This window comes from Gavialis gangeticus, unplaced genomic scaffold (assembly GCF_001723915.1).
Source record: "Gavialis gangeticus isolate Ggan-Ray unplaced genomic scaffold, GavGan_comp1, whole genome shotgun sequence".
Taxonomy (NCBI): domain Eukaryota; kingdom Metazoa; phylum Chordata; order Crocodylia; family Gavialidae; genus Gavialis; species Gavialis gangeticus.
Window position 1 is genome coordinate 21,801,933 of NW_017728995.1, and position 11,476 is coordinate 21,813,408.

At 41.3% G+C, this 11,476-nt stretch overlaps 1 protein-coding gene across 2 annotated transcripts in view; it reads left to right on the plus strand.

The window, feature by feature from the left end:
• Window positions 1-11,476, plus strand: part of NAALADL2 (N-acetylated alpha-linked acidic dipeptidase like 2) — a 989,869-nt gene that overhangs the window by 757,450 nt on the left and 220,943 nt on the right. The window lies entirely within an intron of this gene.

Here is an 11,476-nt window from a genome sequence, read left to right on the forward strand (position 1 = left end):
CCCATGTTCTTCTGCTATTAAAATGAAATGCCGCTATATATAGAGAAATCAATTGGGCAATGTTTTATTGATATATTCACAATTTTAAAGCAATTTAGAATCCTACCAGTGCCTCTACTATCATAATACAATGAATTCTAAATACCTATATACTTGTGTGTTTGCTTTTAGTTTTTTTTATCATAGAAAAATCAGAGGTGCCTCTGCCCCTTTACTCACCAGGATGTGGGGCACTAAGCAGCACTGATATGCTGGTGCCCTGCCCCTGGCTTTACCCCTCACTCTAAACTCACAGCCCTCACAAGTGCCTCTCACTCCTGACCTGCAGCCCCTACCTGCCTCCTGGCTGCAGCTCTGTCCCAGCACCAGGACGTGAGTCCAGCTGCAGCTGTTCCACCTGCTGCTTTGTGGCTCTGAGCAGTGCCAGGCCTTGCTGTTCTGCTCCCTGTGCCTGTGCCCAGGCCCCAGCTATCCCCATACCACAGCTGGGGCTCAGGGACTGGGCTGGGCAAGCCCCTTCCCTTCCAGGCCGGCCTCCACCTGAACAGGCTGCTCTAGCAGGGCAGGAGGTCTCTAACCCTGGTTCTGGCAGCCTCTCCTACCCGGAGTGCTGCTCCACCTCTGACCCCCATTTCTTTCTCTCACACACCCCTGCTGCCACTTCCCCCACCCTCCCTCAGTCCATCACACCCCCCAAGTAGTTCCTGGAGCCCCTCAGGCAGGGGCTGCATGTCCCAGCACTGGTGTGGGCATGGGGCAGGGCTGCAGTGCAGCAGTTGCCCTTGCAGCCACCATTTCTGCCAACAGGTCTTGTCCCATCCCATTTGGTGTCTGGGCTTGCAGGGTGTGAGATGTGTGTGGGGATGTGGGGCTTTGGGGGAAGAGGGGTGGGGTTTGTGGGGTGGTTTGGGAGGGTTGGTGGGTGGGGTTTGTGTAGGGTTCGTAGGTTGTGTTGGGTTTGTGGGTGGATTGTGGGGTGCTGTGGGGGTGGGGGGATTGTGTGTGGGTGGGAGGGACTGCTCAGGGCAGGTGAGTGCCCTTGCACAGTGCACAGCCCACCCTCTGGCAGCAGCAGCCATTGGGGCTCCTGGCAAAGCCCTGACCCACGCCACCTGTACAACATGGTGCCGTGCCAGCCTGGCCCACTCACATGAGCCCTCAGCCAGAAGTGGACCACTTCTGCTGTCACTCAAGGTCCTGGCGCTGCACGTAGGGGCTGCATACCCTCGCCCCAGAAACTTGGGCAAATAAATAGGGAAGAGTATAATAGCATTGCTTGGACATGCAGTGATGAAGTCAGGAAGGCCAAAGCGCAATTGGAGTTGAAGTTAGCAATGGATGTGAAGGGTGGCAAGGGTGGTTTCTACAAGTATGTCAGCAACAAGAGGAAGATCTGGGAAAGCGTGGGGCCCTTACTGAATGGGGAAGACCACCTTGTGATAGAGCATGCAGAAAAGGCTGAAGTGCTCAATGCCTTTTTCACCTTAGTCTTCACAGGCAAGTTCAGCTCCCAGACTACTGCACTGGGCAGCATAGTTTGGGGAGGAGGTGAGCAACCAACAGTGGTGAAAGAACAGGTTAGGGACGATTTAGAAAAGCTGGACATATACAAGTCCATGGGTCATGGAAATGACACACCCTTAAGGTGACTGCAGTGACCTCAAAGGTAACACTGTTAATGAGAGTGCTGAAAAAAGGCAAAGTTTGTTGACCCAAAACCTTTATTTTGCCAGTTAGTACATGTTCACTGGCACAGGCCTATGTGAAGAAAAGACAGTGCTGGATAACACTGGTGTTTGTTTCTTTTCTAATTAAGAAAATGTTTTAACTTCATATATCCCTTGTTGTCATTTTTAGCTCTCTACATCCTTATGCATGCTTCCTAAGCAATTCAGATACACAAATAGATTATCCAGCCTGGAACCTTTTCATCTTCAGCTTTGCTTGGCATCTGCACTGCTAATTTGCTAATGATTAAATTTCACAAATGCAGACCAATCTATGGATTTACCAAATGTTGGCAAATTTCTCCCTTATAAGATCTTGTATTAATTGAAATGTCTCAAGTCATGAGCTTTATTTTAATAAGAAGTTTTTCAGTTTGCAAGCACCGTTGCACCTATTAGGAAAAGCATACTGTTTCAGATTAAATATAATGCAGAGGTTGCTGTAAAGAAAATGGGAAAGCAGATGCTTTCAGATTCGGAGTGCAATGTTTATGACAGGCTTGTGGTCCAATGCACATTTCTTCTGTCACTTAACAGCTGCTCTATATAGTTTCTATTCCAGATCTGTGTATTCAGTATCTATAGGGCATGTGAAAGAATCTGTGAACTTCAATATATCAAAAAATAATCCTTTTCCAGCAGCTTGTATACCATTAACACAGAAGTTCCTTTTCATTGTGCATATTCTAGCGGCATAAAGTTTTGTTTTCCACCTTTAGCTTATTCTTACAATGCTAAATGATCACTTAGAATTGAAAGTGGAAGAGCAGTATAGCTGAATTAGTAGAAGAAAACATTTGTGTGTTTGATTAACTATTGCTCAGTGAATTTGATCCTATAAGACACCACATTCTATTGAAAATGTGGTTACTTTATTCCTTGCATTGCAAATTCATTTCCTTGAAGTAAATTATATGATAGGTATTATCTCTTGTCTGGAAGGTGATGTACTGCACCTTTCAGCTCTTAATGTGTCTTGACCTGAACCTCATGATATCTGCTTTATGTGAGAAATAAAAAATGCTTAGACAAAATATGCAAATTTATGTAGGCAGGTAGATGGGTTTTTTTAGTAAAAGCAAAGTAACTTAGAGTGATTGCATTTGGATTCTCTTCATCACTTACTGTATTGGTTATGTGAGCAGTTAAACTTTTATAATTTACATGCTATTTCATAGATTCATTAACATTTCCTTATGAAACTGGCACAGTGCTCATATAGTATGCTATATACCACCCAACTTGAACAGTCCAGGAGCATTTTGAGGGCACTAAATCTACTTGTAGGAAGCTGTAAGTACCAAAAGATGATAATACTATTTTAGGGTAGTCACAAATTATGTTGATCTTTCATTTATTTTCTTATATCATGGGAATTTTCAGTGTGCTGTTTAATAACTGATAGCAGTTGAAGGGTTAAAATGTAGCTGAACCTTTTTCCTGCTGCCCTCAGCCTATCACATATTTGTAAACTGTGTCTCTTCCTCCCAGTTACTGAGTTTATGGTTCCATACCTGGTTTCAGGCCATTAACGTGGACTTTTAAGCTGTACGAATAAGCGTTGCTTTATGGATAAAACTGAGTAAAAAGTCCCTGCTGTGTATGGTGTTTCAGTAGTTTTTCCGATGTCTCACCCCTGTCACAAAACACAGAATTTGTTTTGGAAAAAGCAACTCATAAACTGCAAAAAAAAAAAGAAAAAAGAAAAAAAAAGGCATATTTTAAGGGCATTTCGCTTGTAGACTATTGTTTTCCCCTTATGAACCTGTTTTTACCGCAGCCAATTCTCTACCTAATCTGGGTACGTGATTTGGCCTCTATGACCTATCCAGGAGGTTCTCCCTTTCTCTTGAAAGATACTGTAGTTGTTTGTTTTATCTACCTGTTAAACCTAGTACAGTTAATGTAAGAACTGCTACTCTTTACTGCAGTTGGGTCAAAAACGTTTGCCCTGAAATTTCATCTACAGAGCAACAGTTACAGGTCAACTGTAGCTGTACGTTTCTTGTGTGATGTGTGGAATGCCAGTCCTCGGAGAGAGAGTTGGAAAAGGTGTAAATAAAAATAATATAAGAGGAAATGACCAAGATAGTAAGTAAAAAATATTGTATCTGAAATTACCTAATATACTGATGCACGGGAGGTAAGATCTCCATGGCAAATGTCTGTGTTCAGAACTGTGAGCAAGCAGACTGCATGCTAAATGCCCAGCCATGATGATAAAAATGTACAAAGTGAAATTTAATTAATTTATTTACTACCATAAATATCCAGTATTTTAGTCCCCAGGTAGGAAATACACTTAGAAGAATTTTCAAGCAGAAAAAAAATATCATTTTCTCCTGTTTCTTAAGGATCCCGCTGCTGCTGTTCAAGGGAAGCCTCTCTATCCATAGCCTTTGGTGCATTAGTTTTACCTGCAGGATGTCTCACAGCTGAAGGGTCACATTCTGATTTGTCACATGCGAACACGAAGAAGCCCATGTTTAATATAAAAGCTATCAGTGAGCTGTTGTATACACCACTGAATACCCTGCTTGATGGGTCCCATTTAAATCCTGCCAAGAAGCAAACAGTGTAGAATAGTTAACCAGCCTACTCAAGATAATTGCAGGAAATCTTAAGCCACAGTAGAGAAGTCTGTAGAGGGAGCTGGGTATAATGTAGCACGTCACATCTGAGTTTCTCTAATAAGTGGAGGTCTGTGTCTAGATCTGTCTGTTCCTATCTCAGTAGAAAACAATGAAACTATATCCCAACTATCCTTGCTCAGGTTTCCATCACCATCCTAGAAAAAGCACAAGGGAAGACACCTTAGGCCATGGTAAGTCAGGCCATTTTTCTAACCTTTTGTATAGTAGTAACATCTACGCTGGTAATACAAAATCATTGTTCGTAGAACCATCGATTTAGCAGAGACAGGTCTGGAAACAAAAAATCTCAAGTGCTGTTCCTTGTATTCTACTTCATACTAAATCAGTCTACCCTTGAAAATATTAATAATATTTTTATGAATGTGTGTCTTGATAATGAAAGAAAAGCATGTTGGGTGTAAAAGCTTACACATGTTGAAAAGTACATGTCCACAGATACCAAATCATGGCATTTCACACAACACAGCCCGCCATGTTCATAATGATTCCATTTGTGAGTGTATTCACGAGAGAGATTTTGATTCAACGGTGTGCTCTTCAGCCATGTCACGATGATCCTATAAAGAGCACGTGAGGTTGCCCCGGCCTCCGGTTCCATTGCTGTAAAAGGCAATAGAGTTATCAGCGATCAGAATCAGGTTCCATGTGTGGGCATTCATTTTCTAACAGAATTATTCATAGTTCTGTTTTCTGAATGGCAGCATCTAGACCATGTGTCTTGTATAACGGAGACTCTCCTTTTATCACTTAATAGTTTTGCCTCTTTCTCTTCCCTTAGAGGGTGCTTTCTTTCTTTTCTCTCTCTGTGTCCATTTCTGCTGTCTTTCTTTTTTAAATCTCACTGTAACAGCAGTTCTATTATAAGTCTGTTTACTTCAAATGAATAATTGATATTCGCATTCTTTTACAGGAAATAGCATTCACCTTAGGGCAAACTCTGTTCTTGTGAGTGTCATTCATAATTTTCCTAGGTAAATCTGGTTAAAGCTATTGAACATATGATTCATAGCACAGCACCTTAGTTAAGGGAATGATAGCTGATGACTGTTTGGACTTAAAACAGTCCTCATTTTTAGTGAACATTAATTAACGTGAAATTTCTGTAATAACTGTAATTATGAATGGGAAAGAGAAATGAGCAGGGAGTGGTGGCAAGGAGAAGAGGCACAATCTCTGAATTAGCTTTCTTAATACAGTTTTGTCTCTTTTTTTGAGGTAAATGCATTTGAGAAAGAAGTATAACCTGTACGTGGGAGACGAATCTCAGGTTGTCCCCAGGGAATGCCTGTCCTATGTGCTTCTGGCATGCGGCAGGTTATCCCAAGTGGGATAGGAGAGGCTCCTTACCAGGGGTCCTGGGGGCCTCCTGGGGCTGCAGCAATGGAGATCCTGCCATTCAGAGTCTGGTTGGCAGCTGAAGCATGGCTCCATCCAGCCAGTCTCCACTTTTGAGTGGCATGTGCTGCCCCCCACCCCCCGTGCTGCTCCTAGCATGAAGAACAGCTGAATTTGCAGTATGTGGCACGACAGATGCGTCTGAAACACCACATAACACATGACTGTGCTCGTGTGGACATGGCCTAGGTGTTTGTATAGAGCAGTGATACTCAACCAAGGTGCTGAGGCATCCTGTGCCTCAGGATATTTTGAAAGGGTGTTGCAAGCTGTGAAGAGATAAATACAGGCTCAGACTCATCCTTGCCTCCTCTGCCCAGCCTCTCTGGAAGAAGATAAGCACTGTAATAAATACATTCGTTCTTGAAATGGGGTGCTACTTACTCACAAAAGTTATGGAGGAGTGCCTCAAGTCCAAAAGGTTGAGAATCACTGGTATAGAGCCTGATGCAATGCAACTAAGATGTGATTAAGACCTTTAGGACTTACTGCAGTGTAAATGTTTAGTCCTTTCCTTTATACACCTCTAGATCCGTGGTTTCCACATACTTCCTCTTAGAGATGTAAAGTAGCTATGGGTAACATTACCAGGAAAAAAAACCCTACAGTTTTATGTAGCTTGCAGTCAGATATCACAAGGTTATTCATTCGTCCATTAATTAAAAGACTTCTGTGGTGCTCCTTTTCCTAGCTTATCGTATCTCCAGAGATTCTAAATGGGGACTGTGAATGAAAAGGGCAGATACTAGGCAATCTGCATGTAAAATCAAGTAAATAGTGTTCAGTGACTTTTCAAGATTAGCCCCTTTTAAGGGGTCAGTCTGCAACAGGAGTAGAAAGACAAGAACAGATTAGCCTGCAAACCCTCTATACGAATGTCTTCTTCAGTAAGACACATTTTATTGGCATTTTAGTGAGCAAGCACAAGCATGGGTAGGAGTTAGGCTATATTAAGTGTCAAATACTATCTTATGAAAGTCTTTGTATTTGGCTTGGGACCCAGAGGAAATAATACAATGGAGACATCCTTTAGCAAGGTCATGGCAATTCGTGGAATGTAAGAGGGATGTAAGAGATCATAGCTGACTTGTTCATATTCTTGTGATGATTTAGATGACCTATAGGTTCACTGAGTAGTCAATAGAATTGGTATTTTATTTTCAGCAGTATTATTTACAGAGAAAATGTGATCCCCTGGTTACATATGTGCTTCTAAGAAGCAATCCCTTCAGCAAGTGGTTATACAAGAGACCATATTTCACTATAAGACAGTCCGAGTTGCTGGAACTGACATTTGGTTTCTAAAATCAGTCATTTGGATTTTTGAAAGTCATGTGGTACTTGACTGGTACATGAGCAAGGCAGAGAAGTCATGTAAGCAATATTTAACATACTAGTGTAGGGAAACAAGGAAAGTTGTATAAAATTTGTGTTCAAGAGTACTGAAATACTTTAGCTAATAGAGAAGAGGTTATTTTGGAAGGAAATGCAGACATCCAGGTTTAGATCAGGAAAGTTTGGAGTTTATTCTTTTACTCTTTACATAGATGGGATTTTTTTTTACTAGCTATTATAAATATTGAATGGTATCTCCAAGAAACCATGCTTCAAATTAACAGTTGTCACAGAATCCATGTAGCAGAATTCTAGGGGCATTTATAAATGCACTTTGGGAAGCGGGGGTCACTTTAATTAGAGCCACGCTGATTAAAGCATCCAGAGTGACATGTGTATCAGTGTCCCCATGATGAAAAATGGTGGTGGGGGCACTTTAACTAAAGCCTGTCAAATGAGCTTTGGTTAAAGCACTCCTGCCACCATTTTTTCAGCAGAGGGATGCTGATACACATGATACTGGAGTCTGCTGGAGTGCGGTAATTACTTAAGACTCAATTAATCAAGTCTTCTCCAATGCACTGTGATGTACCCTAGAGTTTTATCTACAGCTGCTGTCTTTTTTTTTTTTAAATATCCTTCATGTGTTTTCATCTTCATTTTCTTAACCTTTGCTTCATTCTCCTGCTATTCCTGCATGCGTAGGATCATACTGGATTTACTTTTCTTTTCCAGCTTGTGGACCACACTTTAAGTGTCCCTGCTGGCTAATTGATCTAAGACTCTACAATTCATTTGTTTAGGAGGAGGGGGACTAAATGGAGCTTTAAAAAATCTGTGTTAGGAGAGCCCTAATAGGCTCCCTAGCAAGACTCCCTTGTTAATATCAAAGGAACTAAACCAGTGGTTGCAAGATGTTCATTTTCATTATATCTAGTTAGTTTAGCATATTGCTTAGCTTGGATAGAGGAGCATCAGAACATTGGTAAAGCATGGAGACTGAGAAAAATAACTGTGCCTTGGCTTCTTCTTGATTGGGTGTTATAGAAAATAGAATCTTGATTTGCTGTGGTTCCAGTTGGTGATTTGTTCGCGTTTAGATTTAATCATGATCATTATAAACTAAGCAAAGTTAAATTGTTCAGCATTTTAAAGACCTTTCGTGTCATTTGCAATCATAAGCTGGCGTGGAGGGAGTGTCTTGATCCTTTGTAGAGAGTGAAATAGACTATTACCATTATGGCATTTTCTGTAGTACACCATTCTACAGTTTCACAGAGAATCCAATTTTTAAAATTACAGCTAGTCAGTTTTGAATGTTATCTACTTACTATTCATCCTTTTCAGCCCATCCAGTTACATAATGGTTCTCTTATAATGCAAAACCTTGTATGCTTTCTGAAATAACATGGCAGGATACATCAACATTAGTAGTATAAGTTTGTTTTGAAAAAATAATCGTGTATATGTTATTAAAAAAAATCTACCTAGATATTTTATTATTATTTATTGATAGGCATACATTTAGCAAGAAATATTTTATGCTAGCTGTCCAAGTTCTAGCTATGCAAGGCTTACAGAACATTTACTTTTACCACCTAGGGCATAAAAGTTGTTTTCCGTGTCTTCAGTCAAACTTAAGTACGGGGAGGAAGAAGTGTAAAAATTACCTGTCACATTATTTCAGGCTAGACCAAGATAGCACAGTACCATAGCCCACTAAGTTAATTTGAAAGAAAAATGAAAAGACGTTTCTTTAAAGAAGACATTTTTATGTAACGTATGTAGAAGAGTTTAGAATTTTGACAGTCTCCGATTGTATCTTTATAGAAAATACAGCCTGATTTTTATTCCTGTTGAAATATGCATAACTTTTTAAAGGTAACTTTCAACGTGTGTTAGAGACCTTAAAAGCATTTTTTCCATTGTTGCTATAAAACAAAGGCAACCAAATATCAACTCTTAAATGAGTTAATGTGGCTCTGCTTCTCTTACCTGCACCCTCCCAACAGCCTGCTCAATATATGACATATGCGCTGTCTTTCTCTCTCACCTTTATTTTCTTCTCCCTGTTCTTCGAGGAAATGCAGTGGAGTTCCTTGATATTACTGTTTACATGCTTAAGCTTCCACATCATGTACTACTTCAAAGAAAAAAAAGAAAAAAAACCAAGGTTCCTTTGTTACCATGAAAGAAAAAAAGAAGCTGTCCTTGACAGGGAGAATTTAGGGTCTAGTTCACTAGAAAATAACTTTCATGTTATGTGTTCTGTTTTTCTTGCCTTAACAGCGTTATTCATTTTTGAGTGTGGAGAGAATGCGTACAACACGGAACGGAGCACTTGTACATTATCCACTTGTGGTCGAAAGCAATGGCTGGGATTTTTATGCGTGACCCCCATTAAGGTCACTGGGTGGGATGTAGTTGGGTCTCTGAACCTCCATGCATTTCTTGCTTTTGTAGTGTGCCTGTGGATGACAATGTACTATTTAAAGCAGAGCACACAGGAATCAATCTAGGGATAGAGAAAGAAAATTACCATCTAAATCAGAGATGTTAAACTCCGATTGATTGGAGGGCTGTATTCCCTGCTTTTTTAGATGCCCACGAGCCACGCTGCAGCTCTTGCATGGGCAGCCTCGGAAACGCCACCGGCAGAAGCCCTGCCACTGTAGCCAGAGCTCCAGCTGTGGTGATGGAGCTTCCTACGGTGGCAGCCAGAGTCCCAGCAACACAACAGGACTGCCAGAGCCCTGGGGAGCAGGGAAAAAGTCTGATGACCAAATGAACAACCTTTGGGGTCCAGATCAGCCCTATGCTTGACCCCCCTGATTTAAATGGTCAGATCTTAGGCAGCAAGGATATGGAATCCCTTCTAGTCGCTTATGTCTGTATGTCACCCCCATTTTTGAGGGACTTCAGGCTCTGCCACTTCCAGGGCAGATTGTGGCTTGTATGTTAGTGGAAGGGAGTAAGAGGAAATACGATGCCCCCTTGCCTGTTATGCTGAACAGCTATACAGAAGTGGGGTAGACAGTAGCCTTTACGTGACTGCTGTGTCATCCCCATGCACACTGCAATAAAATGTATGTATGCTGTGCCACTGCAAGGTGCTTTCTTGTCAGCATAGGGGAATGCCAAGAGTGGCAATCTGTTTACTATGTTTCTGTTGGAGTGGAACAGAAATGTTTTCCCCATGTTGAGCCCTTTAGCAAAGTAATGATCACACTTTATGTGATTCTGGATAAGTTCCTTGCATTTAGTTTTCTTATACAGGATCAGAGAATAGTAGAGTTGGAGGGGACCTCAGGAGATCATCTAGTCCAACCTCATGCTCATACCTTACTAAACCATCCCAGTCAAGTGTCTGTCCAGTCTGCTCTAAAAAAGGTCCAAGAATGGAGGTTCCACCATCCCTCTGAATCATGTGTTTCACTGCCTAACCAAAGTGATGAAATTCTTATCTCCAACCTAAATTTCCTAATCACTAATCACTGAATCACTAATTCTCTGAATCAGCATCAAATCCTCAAATTTGGATTTGGCCGAATCGAATCAGGACAGTGATCCAAATCAACTGATTGAATCACTGTCCCCTATTTGGCCTGAATCTGAATCTGAATCGATTACAGCCTGTTTTGCACACCCATAAGCCATTGATGTATCTACCTTAACAGTATTTTGATCTAGTCTGTATTTCCTTAGTTTACAAATGAGAATATTGTGAAAGACAGTGGATGACATTATCACCATCCACTACTCTCCCTCATTCACAGAGCCTAGCACCTTGTCGCAGAGGGAAATCAGGTTGGTCAGGCATGACTTGCTCTTGGTGAATCCATACTTGCTTACCTTATTCTCCTCCAGATGCTGAGAAATAGACTCCTTGATTACCTCCTCCCTAATCTTTCCTGGTACTGAGGTTAGAGGGTCTGGTTTGTAATGCTCTGGATCCTCCTTCTTCCCTTTCTTAATGATGGACACATCTTTCCAGTCATCTGGGATCTCACCTGACCTCCATGAGTTCTCAAAGATGATAGCTAGTGGCTCTGAAATTACCTCAGCCAAATTCTTCAGTACTCTATGTTGCATCCCATCCAGCTCTGCTGACTTGAAAAAATCTCGGTTCTTTAAGTCAGTGTTTGGGTTGGGACCCAAAACTGGGTCACAAGCATATAGAAAAGAGTCACAAACTTTAAAAATGGATTCTTCTTTGAAGTAATCTCTAGCCTGCTCCTCCAGTACTGTAGGCAGCTAATTTCCACCCCTATTCTTGCTGCCAAGTGGACTTGTCATCTAGTAGCTTACCTTATTCATGATGACGGAAATAAACATGACATAAAATACTTCAGGCATCGCTGCATT